The sequence below is a fragment of the Lacerta agilis genome, chromosome 14, assembly GCF_009819535.1.
Source record: "Lacerta agilis isolate rLacAgi1 chromosome 14, rLacAgi1.pri, whole genome shotgun sequence".
In the NCBI taxonomy this organism is placed as follows: Eukaryota; Metazoa; Chordata; class Lepidosauria; order Squamata; family Lacertidae; genus Lacerta; species Lacerta agilis.
The window spans coordinates 27,608,891-27,622,459 of record NC_046325.1 but is presented as its reverse complement, the minus strand read 5'-3'; the positions used below and the strand labels follow the sequence as shown (position 1 = coordinate 27,622,459).

The 13,569-nt window shown below is 47.0% G+C and overlaps 1 protein-coding gene across 2 annotated transcripts in view; it reads right to left on the bottom strand.

The window, feature by feature from the left end:
• Positions 1–13,569, bottom strand: part of RARA (retinoic acid receptor alpha) — a 154,778-nt gene that overhangs the window by 16,955 nt on the left and 124,254 nt on the right. The window lies entirely within an intron of this gene.

Sequence of the window (13,569 nt, the reverse complement as noted above, 5' to 3'; positions counted from 1 at the left end):
CCATTCTGTGGTTTCAACAGCAGGATTGGAGCCTGAGCTGCCCCAGCGCTCTGTCCTGGAGGGATTCTGCTCAGCTGCTCATATTTTAGCAGGCAGATTCTGCGACCGTAATGCCTTTACGTAAGATACCCTCCCCGAGAAACACTGAGAAGTGGGAACAGGACAGCCCAGTAGGGAAGAGTAACCCCAAACGGGGATGCCTGAAGGCCTGGAAGCTTTGGAAGCCGCCTCCAGCATGCTCTCCGCAAGGGTGGGATGGCACCGCAGCGATATGCGACTTGACATTTTCAGGCCAGAGAAATAAGATGTGGGATTGAGCCAGACACAGCCAATCCCAGGAGCTTTACATGCTTGGCGCAGCAGCTCAACAGAACAGGGCGGGGTGGGGGAAAGGGAGGCAGCGCAGTAGAGACTTGACGCTGCTGGATTCCTGGATCTGGAAGGGAAGGGGTTTGCTTTCGGGAAGGAGGACGATAGAACAATCTGGACACTTGCCTTAAAAACAACAACAACAAAACCTGCAATGTAATGCCAGAAACTCTCTCTCTCTCTCTCATTGTACAGACCCAAGTGCCTCTGTGCTTTCACAGAGTGCGTATCTGCTTAACAACAGAGTTTAGCAAAATAACCAGGGTTCTAGGGCAAAAGGGGTGTGAATAATTGTTGCTTGGTTGCTCCAAGTTAATTAACACTGACTACAAGAGTGCAATGTTGTGTCTGTGATATGAGGCAGGGAATCCCCTATAAAGTATGTCACACATCTTTGTGGGTGGGGAGAGATGATAACGCAGTTGTGACAAATGAGACCTTCGGTGCTGGTTAGAAATGGGGCAGAAGTGTGACGGAAGGTAGAAAAGGGTTTTCAGAAGACATTTAAAATGCAATATATCCTACAGATGATCCCTAGAGGGGAAAAAGCCTGGGAATCTGGACTCCTAGCCACCGATGCAGAAGGAAGCAGGTCTAGGCTGGTTATAACAGGATGCAGCTAAAAGCCTGGATATTATTCCCACCTCAGAGAAGGAAGCAGGGGTCTGAGATGGGTTACAGCAAATGGGATGTGGAGCCAAGATTCTGAGGGGCCAACTTGCAGGATTAGTTGAGGAGGGAGCTCCCTCCTGCCAAAAAAACAGCGGAACAAGGTGAGCTTAATTTTACTGAATCCAAAATCTGCTGGCATAAAAAGCACACATGCTCTGGAGTTATACACATCCTTCAGCAGACAAAATGAAAAAGGTGCCTAAAGGAAGCTGGGGACAGGTGATGGCGAAACAATGCAAGGCGAGACAGAGCTGCTTCTGGCCAGCAGGGAAGCTGATCTAAGGATGGGTATTAATCCTGTTCTGGATGGGATGGTCCTCCTTCTCAAGAGTCTGGCACATGGTTTTGGGATTATGCTGTGCTCCTGGGTGCTCAAGTGGTGGCTGTAGCCAGAAGTACTTTTCCACAACTCGGGCAGGTGGGCCAGGTTGGTGTAGTGGTTAGACTTGGGGCTCAAATCTCCACTTAGCCATGAAGCTTCCTGAGTGACAGGAAAGTCAGACTCTCTTCCTCCCTCCCCCCCTTCTCTCCCAGTCTAATGTAAACACGCCCTAAGTTTATGGAAGTGAAGGTGGGATAAAAATGCCTCAATTAAAAAAACAAACCAACCAACCAACACGACGGCCACTATCACTCATGCTTTGGTCACATCTAAGGTTAGACTAGTAAGCTCTACATGGAAGTATGTCTGGAAACTACAACTGGTGCAGAGTGCTTTTTCCTGGGGTCCACCACATGGAAACCATTGCTCTTCTATCTTTTGAATTACTGTGGCTCCCAGTTTGTTTCAAAGCCCAAAGCAACTTGGGTCCAGGGTATCGTAAGAAATTCTTGTTTCCAAAGGAGGTTGCTAGACCATTGATACATTTGCAGGGTTTTTTGCTCCGTGTCCTGCCATTGTACAAAGGACGAGCCTTCTCCATGGTGGCTCCTAGGCTGTGGAACCTCCTTCCCTTGGAAAGTCTGTTTACAGACTCTTCCCTCCACTCCTCCCAATGGATGTTGAAGGCCATCTTACCACCTGGAGAACTTGTGTTCATTGCACAAGGCCCCTGATTTCATCCTGCTTCTGTTTCTCTAAGATGTTATCAGGACTTACTATTGTTTCCCCCCCTCTCTCGATAAGTCTTGTTTGTTAATTGGTGTTTTATTGTTTTATTTGTGCTTTTAACTTGCATGTGCAGCCTTGGGGCTGTCCTGGCTGGAAAGCAGCATAAAAACTAACTGTAATCCAACGTAACATGACGGCAGGCCCTGAGATGCACCCCCATCCGATCTGTTCAACTTGTATGCCACAAAATTGAGCCACATGGAATCTTTTAAGGAAAATCTGACCTAGCAGAGAGGTGGACTCAAGAGGGAAACCTCCCTCCAAGCTTCTAGGCTCCAGTCCCATGAAATGCTCTCTCTGTGCGCGTGTGTGCGTGCGCGCGCACACACACACAAGTTTACTGATCTCACCTCCACCCTGGCACAACCTTGTTCAAATGTTTTGGTTCCCACGACTCCTGGATTCAAGATAGCTCACCAGAGGGGGTGTGGTGGCATGTACAAGACATGGGGTCAAGACCAGCCGTCCTTCTCCAGATGGGAGAAGGGGCTATGATCCAGAGAAGAGTACAGTGGAGGGAAGACTGGGAACCAAATGCTGGGTTCTTTTTTTCTTTTTCTTTTTGCCACAGTTGTCAAAAGGCAGGGTGGGTCCGAGCAGCTTGTCAATAAAAACAGACGAGAAGCTGTGCCATGCAAATGCGCGGACCTGCATGGGCACAGTCGCAAAACAAGGGCAGCAATGAAAAGAAACACAGCCTGCACATGTGTGATGCGTTTTCCGCTCCCCCAGGCATGAAAAGGTTAAGGCGCTTGGCTGCACACCCACAGCCCCTTTCCTGTAGGATGTCTGCTGATGTTTTTCTTCAAGCCGGAGTCCGGAGTAAACCAGTCAGACAGGATATTAAAAGGCCTGGCCCTGCGCAGGGTGAGCAGGCCTTCAGATGGGAAAGGCCTCCAGGCCAGTCCCCCAAGGATGGGTTTGATTAGCTCCCCCCTTCTTAACCACTTTTTTAAAAAAATAAAAAGCCCCATACACACATAAAAAAAAACCTTGCAGGGAATAGAGCCAGGATGTGGCCTGCCAAACAAAAGGGCTGGCGCATGCCAGGAGATTAGACATGAAAGGGGTTTCGTTTGAGTGGGGCCTCTGCGCAGGAAGAGGCTCACAGCTGGGGAATGCACCCCGAGGACTTTGCACCAACTCACAGCCCATGACGTCCTCACCCTGATGGCCCCAAATGCAAGGTCTCACAAGGCCGATTCCCCCTTCCACCCCTACCTCAACATGCGCACACCCTAGTGTGGCCCAAAGCCAACCACAGGGGAGACACAGAGGCACATGGCTATCTGAGCAACTAAGATGCTGGATTCTATTCCTAATTCTGAGAAAGGCCAAGAGCCCAGCAGGTTGGAGCCAGTGCTGAATTGCAAAAGGGAGCCCCTTTATTCATAATCCCAGATACATGGGTAACTGGTTGTAGTTAAGCCAGTGGTGAGAGAGGGGCACTCTACAGATGCTCAGAAACACCCTTTGTTATTTCATTTGTTCCACTGCTGAACAGAAAACAGGTCCGAGACGAAGCCCTGACTCAAAGCTGCTCATTTATCACAATTGTCATTATAGCCAGCGTAACCTGGACTCCTGGGTTGTTTCCTCAAGTCTGCAAAGAGTCTGATGGGTTGGGATCATGAGTAAAACAAGGAACCAGGCAGGAAGCCAAGACGGGATAGTAATAAGAGCCAAGTAATACATTTAGCAGAATCAAATCATCAAGCTTTTCCTGGACTGTACAACTTCAGGTGGAAGTGTTGTGCGTTTGTGGGGAGGTATATTAGAATGCTCACTCCCTGCACACAGAAAGGCAGCACATCAGGGAACAGGGCAAGCTGAAACATATTTGCTTCCCCTTTCATGCTTATTTTGTACATGCATGGTTTCTAGTTTTGTTTTCTTTAAGATGCAATTACCTCATCTTCAGTCTGAAGTGGTACCGTCCAGGAAAATATATTTACCACATGAATCTGCCTGAAGGTATAAATTAGCATTCATTTGGAAGCAGGGGTTTGGGGCCTGCTTCTGACTTTGGGAAAGGGAGCTGGTTTGCTGCAAGGAGAGGGAGAGGGCTCTTTTCGGAGGGCAATGGAGTCTTCAGGAGAAGGGAAAAGCAGAACATTTTGGAGAAAAGGCGGCTATGCCATGTTTCTAGCTATGGAAAAGTAGAGTCAAGTCTAGGAAGATACAGTGGAAGGGGAACATTTAAGCTCCCAGAGCCCTATTAATTTTCTCTCTCACACACCCACAAAATTCCGGCTACCCATCTCTCTCATACCTGGAGAACAAACTCAGGAAACCTGAGGGAAACACACAGCAACTGCATTCCGAGGTATTAACTGTCAGGACTTAAGATAGCTCAGTCGGTTAGAGTGTGGTGCTGATAATGCCAAGGTTGCAGGTACGATCCCTGTAAGTCAGCTGCACCTTCCTGCATTGCAGGGGGTTGGACTAGATATGGGGTCAGAAAACTTTTTCAGCAGGGGGCCGGTCCACTGTCCCTCAGACCTTGTGGGGGGCCGGACTATATTTTGAAAAGAAAAAAAAGAATGAATTCCTATGCCCCACAAATAACCCAGAGATGCATTCTAAATAAAAGGACATATTCTACTCATGTAAAAACACGCTGATTCCCGGAATGTCCACGGACTGGATTTAGAAGACGATTGGGCCAGATCTGGCCCCTGGGGCTTAGTTTGCCTACCCATGGACTAGCTCAGGGGTAGGCAACCTAAGGACCGGGGGCCGGATGCGGCACAATTGCCTTCTCAATCTGGCCCACAGACGGTCTGGGAATCAGCGTGTTTTTTACATGAGTAGAATGCGTGTTTTTATTTAAAATGCACCTCTGGGTTATTTGTAGACCCCTGGACTAGATGATCCAACTCTTATGATTCAAGGATGGCAATTGTTTAGATTTATTCCATATAGTTCTATTCATACACCAACCATTTCCGACCTTTAGCATTATTAGACCTTTTTGTTCGGCTCAGAAAGGTCAGGGAGTGGCGTGGGCAGGGCTAGTGCCCTGCTTGCCCCCAATTTCCTGTTCAGCCATGACACCTACTTATGTCTTCCAACACACGACGCCTCTACATTTAAACAAGTTTAAGCACGGCCTGCCCTCAGTCGTCTCTTACGCAGCCAATATGGACTCCAACTCCCAGGATGCCTAGTGGTGGTGGTGGTGGGGTTGATGGGAGTTGGAGTCCCAACGGCATCTAGAGGTCCCCATGGGTTGAGACCCACAACTGGGCCTGTCCACAACAACAGCAGCAGCACCAGCACACAAATTAAGGAGTGGGTCCCCAGATGCATGCACACATGGGGTTAAAAAGTGCATCCAGGGTCTGAAAATGTTGAAGGCTACTATCTGAGATCACCAGGAATGTCCCCAACTTGAATATGATTATCGTGAAACACTTTTAGACACTGCCAAGTTTTGTTTTTTCCTGCAGCTTTGTCTGTTTTTTTTATATGTATAAAAATGGAATAATGTATGCATTTTATTCAAAACAATAAAAAGAAATCCTGCGAGCTATCATGTCCCTTCTACAGGAATGCACGGTTATTCGCCTCTGTATGAAAGACAGTGTGGTATAGTGGTTAGTGTGTTAGTTCACATCCCCACTCAGCCATGAAGCTCACTGGGTGACCTTGGCCCAGTCACTGCCTGTCAGCCTAACCTACCTCACAGGGTTGTTGTGGGGATTAAATGAGAAGGGGACGACGGTGAGAAAAAGGTGGGAAACAAATGCAATATAGTATGCTTTTACCTCAGCACTCTCCTGTTCTACAGAATAGTCCCAAGTCCTGCAAGAGTTTCATGGAAGAGACACTCTCATTCCTAGCAACTCCCTTTTGCTATGCAAACTGACCACCCTTCTCACAGCCTACTATAAAGTTTTAGTTCATTTCAGGCTTTTGTACAAAGTTTTGACGTCCTTCACTGTCAAGATATTTTGCCCCCAGTCACCCAGCTTGTCCTAAATCCCTTATTCGTCAAAATGGGGCAGTTGCCATAAGGGTTTGTGAGGGGGGGTGGGACACCTCCTGCAAAGCAGGCCGAGGCACCAGAACAGGGAATGTACAGTTCACAATGGATTGTTCCCAGCCCCCCATCGCCTGGGGCAAAGACAAAAGGGAAAGCCAGTAGCTAGAACAACGAGATGACTGTTCCCCTTGCCAACAGGACGGCTGTCGGGTCACCCAATTATGCCCACGGAGGCGCAAATTAACTGCTCTCCGACATGCCCTTGCTGGGACAGAGCCAAGGGTGCCCACCTCCCACCCAAAGGCAGCAAACAGAGGTCGTATTCTTTGGTGAAAACTGCAGGTGCAGAGGGGAGGTCAGGGCTTCTGGAGTCTCTCTCAAAAGACAGGGAGCACTGCTGCCCCCTTCTCCTGTCACAGTCCCCGGCATCCCCTCCCAATTTAGCCAGCAGAATATTTTCTTTTGGGGGGGGGGAAATGTTTGCAAGAAAACCTGTCACAATTCCCCAGGCCACACTGCAAAGAGAGAGAGAGCTGTTACCATGTGTGCAGAGCCACTTTTTTAGGGTCAGAAAGGTCTCCCCCATCTTTTCCAGCGTACTGCAGTGGGTGGGGGCCGTGGGGCAAATAGAAACAATTTCTTGCAGGCCCTATTTATCTTGAACCTGCACAGCCCCACCCCTCTTCGTTCAGCCACATTTATTTAGCAGCACCTGCTCCCATCCTAGTCCCTGGCCCTTTTTTAGGTACGAGCTAATAAAAGAGTGCTTCTGTGCATGTATGAAATGCCCTCTCCTCACCTCTGAAGTTTGATCCCATCTCCTTAAAGAGTTAAGGGCCAGGACTTCCTTTTAGAGCAGCTCTGCTCTAAATTAAGCAGTGCCCACACCTCCCTTGAGAGAACACAGTCCAAAATGGCTTTTGAATTTTTTAAAAGCTTAGATATTCCGCACCACTGTAAAAACTTAGGCTGGGCTTCCAGAATGTGCCAACAGATAGAGACAATGCTCTCCCCCACCCACCCCACACAAAATCAACCTGCCTTAGAGGTGACTTAGGGGGCAGGACAATGGGCTGACACAACAGCGAAAGGTGCAGGACTCCCTACTCTATTTTCACCTGGCCACCCTCCATTGGAAGTGTAGAAAGATCAGTTCCCCATCAGCTGTGGTTTCAAAAATCCAGCTGAACCAGCATTCAAATGAGACAACACACAGCTTCCTGGATCCTTCCTGACTGTATTATAGGTCTTCCGGGAAACAAAGAACTGCAGTTTAGCTGCAGCTGGTTTTCCCATTTCCCCAATGCAGAGTTTGTATTTGTAAGCCAGGCCAAGACACGAAACGTAGGTAAGGAGAAGCTGGAGCAGATGAAGAACAGCTACCTCAGAAAGTTTCTGCCGGAGCAAAACCCTGACTGCAACAGCCCGTGATACGATTTGTACCCTCCATGAATGTCTCTCGCTCTCTAATCCTCTCGGAAAAAGCCACTTTAAGCCAGTGGACACCACATCATTCTGCCAGTTAATTATGCACTGTGTAAAGGAGGACAACTCTGGAACGCAATGGAGGGACATTCCTCCCTCTCCCCAGACGGACAGGCGGTGGACGGTGGGGACGTGATCTCCCCTGACTTGCCCCCTGGAAAACAGCCGGGACTAGACTGTGATGAGGGAGGTGGAGGTAATCAGCAGAGCTGCCTGGAGGCCAAGAGGAGGGGAAGCGAGGCATTAAAAAGGGCACTTGACAAAAGAGGCAAGCTACCAGCCGCACAAAGGCAGCCATTGTGGGGCCAGAGAGAGCCATGGCACTCGACAATGGACACGCCAGAGGAGGGGGGGGGGTCATGGCAGAGGAGTCAAGGGGAGTGCTGGAGGGTGTGTGTGTGGATCTGGCAGGACCTATTATCTCCCTGGGCCAGAAAGGCCCGATAATGCAGGAACGGACTAGTCTCGCCCATACTCTGGTGCAGATCTGAACCACATACACAGATGGCGTTGTAGCACACACCTCACAGAAAAAGAGCACAAACACACACACCCCAATCTGCTCCAGCATACGCATACACACGCAGAACAATATCACAATGCACTTTCACTACAGAAATATCCGTACAGTTCTTTTTGAAGAAAAGCTGCATTTGGTTTCACGTGCTGTAGGAGAGTGGTAGGATTCTGCAAGATTTTTAAGAGAATGAAGCTAACGCAGTAATATTAATGATAACGATGATGATTTTATTATTTATATGCTACCCCATCTGACTGGGATGCCCCAGCCACTGTGGGTGGCTCCCAACAAAATACAGGGAACCAGGCAGAGGGCCTTTTCGGTAGTGGCGCCCACTCTGTGGAATGCCCTCCAATCAGATGTCAAGTAGATGAGTAACTAGAGGCAGCCCTGTATAGGGAAGCTTTTGAAGGTTTAATGCAGGCACCCCCAAACTTGGCCCTCCAGCTGTTTTGGGACTGTAACTCCCATCATCCCTAGCTAACAGGACCAGTGGTCAGGGATGATGGGAGTTGTAGTCCCAAAACAGCTGGAGGGCTGAGTTTGGGAATGCCTGGGTTTAATGTTTTATTATGTTTTTATATATGTTGGAAGCCGCCTAGAGTGGCTGAGGCAACCCAGTAAGATGGGTGGGCTACAAACAAATAAAAATAATAATAATACCCAATAAAACCTTAAAAACTTCCCTGTACAGGGCTGCCTTCTAAAGGTCATATAGTTATTTATCTGTTTGACACCTGATGGGAGGGTGTTCCACAGGGTGGGCACCACTACCGAGAAGGCTCTTTGCCTGGTTTAGTGATCTAGTCCACCAGGAGCACAGTACTTTTACCTGGAAGAATCCACAGGGAGCATTCCAGAGCTCTGTTTCGCTCTTCCACCCACTGTGCAAAAAAAAAAAGATTGCGTGGGAATGGGAGGCTTGGGCAGAAAGTGCCCCCTTTCCAGAATTGACCTGGCATGCTGACTGCCCACATGCGGATACCAAGGAGGGAGAAACTAGGCTCTGCTGTACCCCACCCCCACCCCCCAGCCACCCCGCTCCTTGCACTGGGATGATGCCTGTGATGGACAGAGTGCAGCCCAGCGCTTTTTACTTATGTCACATTCCAGCAAAACTAATGCATCCCTTGTTAAATTTCAACGGGACTCCCACATGATAATTTCACAGTGGATGTACTCTTAAAATATTTTAATTCCCCACCTTTTTAGACCAAGCTCAAGGCAGCTCATCACAAGAATGTACTAAGATACCTCCATTAAAACACCCCTCAGAAAATCTAACACCTGTGTGCTTTGTACCGGGTCAGACTAGTTGTCTCTCTAACCCAGCACTGTCTCTTTCCTCCTTCCTGATCCTTTCACAGAAATGCCAGGAAATAAACCCAAAACCTTCCACTTGCGAGGCATGGGTTTTGCCACTGGTGTTCAAAAGCCTGTTAATGTTCCCAACGTATTCTATTGGTTTGGTGGGTAATACTAGTTTTTTTATCTGCTTTCAGAAAAAAAAAACATAATGTATCACATTTGAGACTTAATTTTCTCTTCCACTCTCTAAATCCCCAATTACAAAATATTGGAAAAACAGTAAAATACTTCATTAGAACAGGGGCTGGCGAAACATTGGTCATTGTCAGATTATCCAATAATAAGTAAATATCTAAAAACATTTGTTTAAGGGGAATTGGTCGGAACTGGAGCGTGTTTTGAATTTCAGGCTTTTCATGGTCCTTGGCTTAAATGGTGGCTTGTTTGTAATCTCAAATGAAGACTAGAAGCAAGTGTATATAGTTGGACAAAAACAAAGGCAGATGACTCCTCTATCACATGTGCACACTACAAACGTATCCAACATTCAGGATCATGTGCCTTATTGACACACACCTGCCAATTTCATATACACAGTGTGGACATGTTGGAATCTGTCTCATGGTATGCCATATCCTAACCCAGTTTATGTTTACAGCCTAATCCTAAACATGATTTGGGGGAAGGGCCGTTACCAGCACTGTTGAGCGTAATTATTTGAATGCAGAAGGTGCCTGGTTCAATCCCCAGCATTAGGACAAGGAAAAATTCCCTGCCGAGCCTCTGGCATGGATCAGTGGTCTGATTCAGTATAAGCCAGCTTCCTAAGTTCTTCTGTCAGGCATGCTTTGATGGTGTTTCCTGCTTGGCAGGGGGTTGGACTGGATGGCCCTTGTGGTCTCTTCCAACTCTATGATTCTATGATTATTTGGGAGTCGGCCCTCCAGAGCTCCTGGTACCTGATTTCCTACCGACTGTGCTTAGGACTGCAGCCTTAGCCCCACCAAACAGGTAGGCATGTCACAGAAAAACACATATTCCACAAAAACACTAACAAAATAACATGCCTACTCTGTTACCAGCACTGTGGAATGTAATTCTTCGGTAACTGTAGGTTCTCTTGCATATAAAGTTTGTTTTACAGTGTGTTTCTCTGATCCATCTGCTGATACAAAGGATCTTACCTACATTTTGGGGGAAACCGACTTGGAACGATGCATGATCATCCAATACATATGGTATGTGTGCACGCACATGCACACTCCACAAATCTACGACCTGATGCCCTTTTAAAATGTAGTGTGGAGGGGGGGGGGGTTATTGGGTTGTCTGTTTTTAATTTTTGAATGTATTCTGTGTTTTATGTTGTGAACTGCCCCGACATCAATGGGCATAGGGTGGTATGCAAATTTAATAAATAATAATGCCCACATGGATAAATAAAAATATAGGACATTAAAAAAAATCCCTCCCTCCAGCTTGATACCCACAGACTAACACACACAAATACAGCTGACTCAAGCTGGCACAATCAAGCAAATTCCTACACAAGGTTCCTCCCTCCCCCCGCAAATCCACAAAGCGCATCTTCTTTTACACACCCCAAATCTGGACAAAGCGTTCCAGAGGAGCAGTGGTACAACTAGCTTGTTGTAACAAAAATGGTGGCACCTTAAAAGACTGACACAAGTTTACGGAAGCTAGATATTTAAGTAGGGGAGCAATGGATGTCGGGGGTGTGTGTCAATGGAGACTCAACCATCCCCTTTCCTCTAAGCAAATACGAACCACAAGCACAAGTGCCGTGTCCCTTTCCTTCTCAACCTCCAATACCCGCTCCCCCAATCAAAACCCAGCCTGTGCATCTCGATATTCACCTGCATGCCTTGCTGTAACAGACAGACAGAGCAAAGTGTCAACTTCGTAGATAGAGAACACAAATGGCTATGCACTCTCCAGTCAAGTCCCCCTCTTTTAAGGCAAAATCCTTCACACACAACGGGCTTGTGCACACTCCCTCTTCTCCCAGCTTTAGCGTTCAATTGGAGCAAATGGCAATTCGGGGTTTTCCCCTGGATTGGTGTTTGTTCCGATCTGTTGCCAAAGAGTGGGTCCTACCTTGGAAAGCAGTGGGGGCGAGGGGAAAACTGCATGGATCCATGCCTAGAAAGTGCGGATCAAGCAGAAAACTGCTCAGACGCATACTTTTCTAGGCCACGGCACAAGCAGAAGTGTGGAGGATCCCTAAATTCCGGGGACTCACAGGAAGAAACTGGCTGGTTCAGACAGATGCTGGTGGTGTAATGGCGATCGTGCCTCTTTGAGGCATATAATGTAGGCAGGACCTGAAGTGTCTTCTTGTGAGTCAGAAAGTGTTGTTCACATTATTTTTGCTTTGGAAAAATCCTTGGTGTTTGCTGATGTTCACAAACATTTAAATTATATTCCTCTAATGTGGGGGACAAACAACTAAAGTTAATCCTGAGAGCCCTTATGTTTGCAGAAAGACTCGTATTGCAAGGCTAGAAGGATGAGCAACCCCCATGCATTACTGCCCTTTCTACAAATATATTATAATCAATCTTGTTTGGATATCTACTTGGACATGCAGACTGCCTATATTAATATACACATTCGAATTAGGATTGATGGGTTTTTCTTTTTTTTTATGTTAGCTGACGTTGCTTCTTTCTTTTTTCCTTCTGTTATACTTGCAATAAAGATAATAATTTTTGAAAAGTCACATCACAACAGCCCTCCAAGATTAAAACCAGCTCACCTGGATTCCTCCTTGTGCAATAAACAGAAGGGAACAAGAAACAAGTGGACAAGAAAATGAGCCGAGTTCTATAAAAGCTTCAGCTTTGATGGTGGCACATCGAAGAGAAGTTAAGGCAATAATACAACGGCATTTCCTAACTCAATATGTGCCTCTCAGATCTGCTGAGAACATCCTCTGAATTAATACATTTTCACATCATATTTGGACAAATAGGGCATACGGAAAGAGATCCTCAATCGCCCCCACCCCTGCCCTACAACTCTGTAACCTGGTCACCCTATGGAGAGTCACTGATTCGCGAACCCCTTTTAAGATCAGAGTCTTGTGGCACCTTAAAGATCATCAGTTGTATAATGTCATGGATTCAGGCCCACCTCATATGATGAAAGCTTATGCCATTATATGTTTTGCAGTCCCCTGAAGCTCTTGGTTTGCTTTTGCTGCAAGATAAAATTGCAGTTGCCCCTCTGGAAGCCTTTAAAATCTTTCCCTACTTGCGTCAGCTTTCGTTGGCCAGGGGTAAACCTATGTAGCTGATTTTTTAAAAAAACAGCTTTGTTTTCAATGTGCTTTTATATGGGGTGTGGGACACTAAAAAGCCTGACGAATAAAAGAAGACATAGATTCTTGTTGTAACAAAGCAAAATCCACTGGCTGAGAAAGAGCAATAATGCGATGAAGGGGAGACTATAAGGGCACCTGCCCCAGGTACAATCTAGGCAGGGCTGCAAAACATGTAATATACCGAGAGCATTCTGTAATTGCCAAGTGTCGGACTAGGACTGGCAGGACCTGGGCTCCTATGCCCACTTATCCATGAAGCTCACTTGGGAGAATTATGCATGACACTTTTAAGCTCCTTGAAGGTATCACAGAATTGCAGAGTTGGAAGGGACCATAAGGGTCATCTAGTCCAACCCCTTGCAATGCAGGAATCTTTTTGCCCGATGTGGGGCTCAAACCCACGACCCTGATATTAAGGCGCCTCATGCTCTACCAGCAGGATATAAATAGAATAAATAAAACGTATGAGTAAACTAGTGAACTGTATAATTCTTTCTTTTTTCACCATGGCATGTGTTCTAGATGGTAGACGAAAACCATGGCTTAACATCAAGCTGTTGGGAAAGGTTTGCACATAACTATGGCTTGCTTGCTGTCAACAAACCACAGTATGAAACCATGGTTTGTTGTTGGTTTATGAACCTCGGCTTATGAACCTATGGCTTGGCGTTACTTATGAACCCAGCACCCTTCCTTAGCTACGGTTTGTTTGGCCACCCCACCCCAGACGCTCATCAAACTACATAGGCAGGAGGCAAGAGGAGATGGGA